Source organism: Rhinoraja longicauda, chromosome 18, assembly GCF_053455715.1.
Source record: "Rhinoraja longicauda isolate Sanriku21f chromosome 18, sRhiLon1.1, whole genome shotgun sequence".
Lineage (NCBI taxonomy): Eukaryota > Metazoa > Chordata > Chondrichthyes > Rajiformes > Arhynchobatidae > Rhinoraja > Rhinoraja longicauda.
The window spans coordinates 16,184,605-16,191,303 of record NC_135970.1 but is presented as its reverse complement, the minus strand read 5'-3'; positions in this window follow the sequence as shown (position 1 = coordinate 16,191,303).

Sequence of the window (6,699 nt, the reverse complement as noted above, 5' to 3'; positions counted from 1 at the left end):
TTGACATTTGGATTGAGGCTGTAATGAGGTTTGGAGCTGAATTATCCCGATGTAAACCAAACTAGTATCTGAGAGCAGGTTATAACAATGTGCATTCATATCAAAAAAAGTTCCAGATGCTGAAATCTTAAATTAAAACAGAAAACATTGATAGCATTCAGCAGGTCAAACAGCATCTGTGGAAAGAAAAAATATGTTAACATTTCACGAAACCCTTCATCAACCCATTATGTAATTTAAAAACTGATTCTTAATCACATTGTAAGTCACATCATCAATCACTTTGTTGATGGGGCTGCAGACACATAGGACAGTGATTAGTCTTGTGAACAGGACCTACTTGGGCAACTCTGCATAATGTTGTGTAGATGCCAGCAGTGTAACTATAATGGAGTTGTGACTTGTGCTTGAGAGCAAGCCATCAGTACTGCAGCTGGGATGTTGGCTTGTCTCAGCTTTTGCAGTATCTAGAGCTCTCAGTCCATTCTTAATATCATGTGGAGCAAATTAAATTGGATGAAGACTGGTCTCTCTGATAGTGGGGATTTCAGGAGGATTTCAAGATAGATGATCCAGTGAGCATTTCTGGGTGAATGTGAACATGAACACTTCATACTAGCTTTTGACATTCAAATCTATTCAAACTGCATTTCTGGATTTTACAGAAATTAAGTCCTGGCATTTCTGTCACAAGCATGTAACAGGCCATGTAAAAATGAGTCTTTATTGGGGAAATAACCAAAGACATAATCTGCTATGTACAGAACTGTGTAAGTAAGGAAAAGAAATCGAATGAATGTATTCAATCCTCTTATTTTAAAATTTCAACCATGCCCCTCACTGTATGTGACTGTGATCAAAATAAATTAAATTTAAGCCTGTCCTCAATCATATTGATAGATTATGGCATTTTTGTATCTGCACCAGAGCAAAAAATAATTTTGAATGGAAACAAAACTTCACCATACTAAAGGTGTTGACATATCAATTTGGCCTATAAGCAATTCAATTTGCCATTAATGGTACTTCTAATATAAACTAAAATGGTGTATCAATATCTTATTTGTTGTCCTATTTTTAACCACGGTTAAAATATTCTACAGCCTACTGTACCTATTTCATACGATTTTCTTCTACTATCTTCTACTATCCCAGCAGTTATTCCCGATCTGTTACATTTACTGATTAGCACTATCTAACATAAAGCTCCTTGGAATTTCACAAATTGCCACATTCAACCAATTTACTTGTTTTTGGTGTAAAGTAGCAATGTTAATATTCCTGAATTTAAGAAGAGTTCTCTAAATCAACAATGAAAATATTGTGCTGAAATTTGTGCTGCAGAATCCACTTTTAATTTAAATTTGGTCCATAAACATACCCATCTGGCATTCAATAGATTCAAATTAAAGTCTAATCCCAAATTAAGAAATCCATTTCCCACTGTGACAATCTTACTTCGCACAGCAAACTTCCCTCTAATTTGCCTGATTGCATTTGTCAATTGTTGTTCAAGTAATTGTAAACAACAGTGAAATGAATATGCTTTAATAATTTAATATTTTGTTCAGATGTAGTCCTTGTATATAGTGGAACAATTGCCAATATTTTGATTGAATTTGATTCATCTTAATTCTGTTGATTCAATTGCATATACATTTATTTCTGGAGCAGATCAATATGAACCTTTATGTACAGTCTTTGGATAACTTGAAAGACGTTAACAATTTAGATATTTATGTAGGATAAATCATTAATAAATTTGCAGGTGACATAAAAATTGGTGATGTCATTGATAGTGAAGATAGTGCTAGGCTACAGGATGATATTAATGACCTGGTAAGATAGGCAAAGGCATGATAGATGGCAGATGGAATTTAATCCTGATCAGTGAATAAAGGGCCGAAGGGATTTTGTGGATGGAGGGGACTCCATGTGCAAGTCGAAGGAGCCCTAAAGGTAGCAGCATAGGTAAATAAGATGGTAAAAATGGACGTTCAGGATACTTGCCTTCATTAGTCACATCATGGAACATATGAGAAAGGAAGGTAGGGTACAACTATATAAAACATTATTTAGGCCACAGCTGGAGTTCAGTTGCAGTTCTGATTGCCACACTATAGGAAAGTTGCAGTTGCACTGGGGAGGAACAAAAGTGATGTCCCAGGATGTTACCTCAGATAAACCTAAAAAGTTACATTCGGTCAGCTTGGGAATTCATTAGTGTACGCTTCTGAGAAAATCACCTGACAATTAATCATGATTGTCAGACTCAGAAGAAGAATTCGGAACTTAATTGTGTTTAAATTTAATGATGTGATCTATTTATACAGGGAACCACAGTATTTCTGTTGATACTTTTGTTAGAGGTTAATGAGTTAGAAAATAACAGAAGGGGCTATTAAATCTTAAGCCATTCTCCCAGTTCTCAAATACTTCACACATTATGTTGGGGTTTTTTAAGGATTTCAGGCAATTCCCAATCATGTGGATATGAGGTGTGAAATTTAAAGGGCCATTTACCTTAGATCTTTGCCAACTGTTGTTATATGATACTCAGTACAAACAGCAAGTAATTATGAGGGTTAATGGATTGTTGACATTTATTGGGCCAGGGCAGTGATTATTATAGGAAAGATGTCTTGCTGCAACAGAATAGAATTTGGTAAGACCATACCTGAATGAGTACAGCAAAAAACAAACTGCTCGAGAAGCTCAGCAGGACAGGCAGCACCTGTGGAGGGAAATGGACACATGACATCTTGAGTCAGGACCATTTAGTATTTTCTTTCTTGCTTAATATTTTCAGCATCTGCAGTCTCTTGCATCTCCTGCAGTACTGTTCATGGTTGTGGTCTCTTTTTTAAACAAACACATACTTGTCTTGGAGATGGTACTGGTAAGGTTCACTGGATTGAGTGGAATAAGTTTATATTCACTTGTTAAGAAGAACGAGATATCTCATGGAAACATACAACATTCTGAAGTAGCATTGCAGAGCATATATACTGAGAATGTTTCCCCTTGCATGAGTGTTAAGAACAAGGCAGCATGCTTAAGACTAAACTGAAGAGGAATTTCTTCTCTTAGATGATAGTGCATCTTTGGAATTTTCTATGGCAGTATGTTCCAGAAGCTATCACTTAATTTATGCTGCCTGAGATGGGTTTTGGAATCCTGGATTCTAGGGATCAGATAGGCAAGCCATACATCAGTTCAGCCATCTACTTCTTAAATCGTGGAGCATTTTGATATCATAGGCTTTTCTAAACAAAAATATGAAAGGTTAACAGACACTGCAAATGCTGGTTTACAAAAAAAGACACAATGTGCTGGAGTAACTCAGTGGGTCAGGCAGCTTCTCTGGAGAACATGTATAGGTGATGTTTCTGGTCAGGACTCTTCAGACTGAGGAAAGGTTGGCAGTTGTAAATAGAAATGAAGGGGCAAAATGCATCATGTAACTAGAAAGACATGTTAGATGTATGTACTGCATTGATTCAGAGGGATTTCAAAACAACCCAAATGCTTTTCAGGGATTGAAGAATATTTAAAGTGTGTTGCCTTTATGCACCGTAGATGTTCTTTGCTTCACACGCTTGGATCAAATTTCATATTTGTTCTGTACAGAATCGCATTCATGTTTATTTTTGTTGCAATTCATCTCTATTACAATTACACATTACAGTTATATTTGTTTCACAAATACAAAATGGTTGTGCTTATAAAGCACAATGCCTAAAAGAATAACAGGAAGAATGGTGGACAGAAAATTTACAGTTGAGAAACTTATGCTGATCATTCATCTTGGAACATATATCATAAAATCTTCCCTCCAGAGACTTATTGTCAGCTGATTAATGTATTGTATTCTAAGACATGTGTCATATGATCAAACGCACAATGTATTATTTTTCCAAAGGAAGAGTGCACAAAGTAATAGTTGTTAAGTGAACAGATGCTCAGTCCATTCGGAATTTGATGTCTAGTGAATGTTCTTTGCAGATTGTAATGTTCATCTGAAGATCAAAAAGCTTCTGGGCTGTTTTGCATCTGTTGCTAAAAGTGAAATCTCAAGTGTGGTATAGGAATGGGACAAATACATAATAAATCACAAATATTGACAGCTTCCATAAAAGGAGGTGAATGAGGTAAATTTCATGCACATTCTTGTTTCTGGTTAAAACAGGACTTTAGCAGAAATCAGTTGTAAAAACCTTGAGGCTTTTCTAAATTGACTTCTGAAGACATAGGACCTTCTAAGTCCAGGACTGCACCGCAGTTTGTGCAGACACAAAGAACTGCAGATGCTGGAATCTTGAAGAAAAAACACAAAGTGCTGAAATAAAACAGTGGGTCAAGCAGCATCTCTGGAGGACATTGATAGGTGATGTTTCTTGTCGGGACCCTCCTTCAGACCAGTCAGTCTTTCGTGTCCATCATCTATGCTTCAAATGTTACATCACTGTCATCATCCGTCCTGAAAAGGACGCGAGCTTCCGGCGACAATCAGTGGGAGCCATCGCTTGTACAATAGATGGTGGTGGAAGAATTAGCTCAGGACACTTCCAGTTTGTAGCCCTGTGACGTGAACGCTTCTGCCATGGGGCCAGACCAGTCAGTGCATTTAGTCACTAAGTAGTCCAATTATCAGCTCAGGCCCAGATATTGCATGTTCTGATGCCAGTTCTAACATTCCCTCTCCCCCACCCACCCCTGAATACCTATTATTTTGTGATGATTTGGCTCGAGTATCTCACTACTACTGTTGGGTAAATCACCTGATTGCTGTGCTCAACATGCACATTTAAAAAAAATACTGGCCTGATCTGTCTTTGAAGTTTTAGAGTTCACTGTAATTATCCTGAGTAATCAAGAAACGTGGTAATGAGGGCCTTTTCTGAGGGAGCAGCGAACAGCTTAGTTCTGTGCTCCTGATTCAGAACAAAAGAGCTTTACACATCATGATACAAAGGGTCAGTTGCAAAGCTTCATTAGTCAGTAACCACCAGTGTCTGTCTAGGTTAAACATGTAAATTAGGTAGAACTCCAGATCCACTAAATCCATTTCCTGGTATGTGAGATAGTCAGAACCCTGATTCACAAAATTTTTAAAAGTTGAAATGCAATGTAGAAATGCAATCAGTGTGTGGTTATTTATGATCATTATATTTCATGTTGCTTCAGTTCCAGCTCATTAAAGTTGTAACTATGATTAGCAACATCCCTCAGTGGACCAGCTTCAGTATATGTCTATCATAATGCACCTTTGCAGATGTGCAAGGCAGAAAATAGATGGAGTCTCATGGGCAACTGGTGGTGAAAGTATCCTCCAATATCATAGCAAGGCCTGGAATTATTAGAAAAACATGAAAATGAAGCGTGAAAGAAAACAAAGTTCATCTTAAAAATATATAGGTTGTTGCAAATCCACATGCATTATATTTAAATGTATAAGGTACCCCACACAACAACAACATCAGCTCGCCTTTTCTCCTATACGCTCCCCTGAATACTAATACTTACGATGAATGGGTTTCCATTACTACAACTATCCTTTGACATCCTGGCCAATATCTTGATTTTAGGAAGACAGTGAGTGGAACATCTGAAGTGCACAAATTGAAGATACAAGAATTTTGAGCAGTCATAAGAATTTGGCCCTTTGACCCTGTTTTGCAATTTACCAAAATCATGGCTGAACTTCCAAATCAACAAAATTTCCTGACTATCCTCGTTTTGCTGATACTACAATTATTCAGAAATATATCCATCTTTGCTCTGAATGAACACAAGAACTGACCAAAGCTTTCATGATAGAGAATTCCAAAGGTTCATTAGCCTCTGGATGAACATTTTTTTCTCATCTCAGATTTAGATGGCTTACTCTTTATTTTAAGACTGTGACCCCCTGCAACTGTGCTCCTGAGCCAAGGGAAACATACTTCATGCATTCACTCTGTCCAGCCATGCAAGAATTTTGTCTGTCTCAATGATCGCTTCTAATCCTACTGAAATCTAGAGAATACAATCACAATTACAATCACAATCACAATAATACTTTATTAGCCAAGTATGTTTTGCAACATACGAGGAACTTCATTTGCCATACAGTCATAACAATAAAAAGCAACAGGACACACAAAATACATTTTAACATGAACATCCACCACAGTAACTCCTCCACATTCCTCACTGTGATGAAAGGCGAAAAAAAGTTCAATCTCGCCCTTCTTTGTTCTCCAGCGGTCGGGGGCCTCTAACCTTCCGTTGACGGAATGATCTTAACTCCCTTAGCCGGCGGTGGGTCTTCCTCGTCGGGGCGATCAAGCCCCTGCATCGGGGGGGGGGGGGGGGGGGGGGGTTGGTCTCAGCTCCCCTGCGCCGGCGATCTACCCCCGGTCTGGGCTTGTCGAACTTCGTGCGGCTTTTGGAGCTTCCCGAGCGGTCTCAACCCGGGACTGTGAGCTCCGCAATGTTAAGTCCGCAGGCCGCGTTGGAGCGTCGATCCAGGCAAGGAATCGCATGCTCAGATGTTGTCCACGGCCCCACGGGGGGCTCAAAGTCAGTCTTAGGCAAGACCTCCAGCTCCATGATGTAAGGCCACAGAGCGACCGGAGATACGAACCGCAAACAAATCGCATCTCCGGCAAGGTAACAAACATAATCTATTCAGTCTCTCCTTTGACAACATAACAG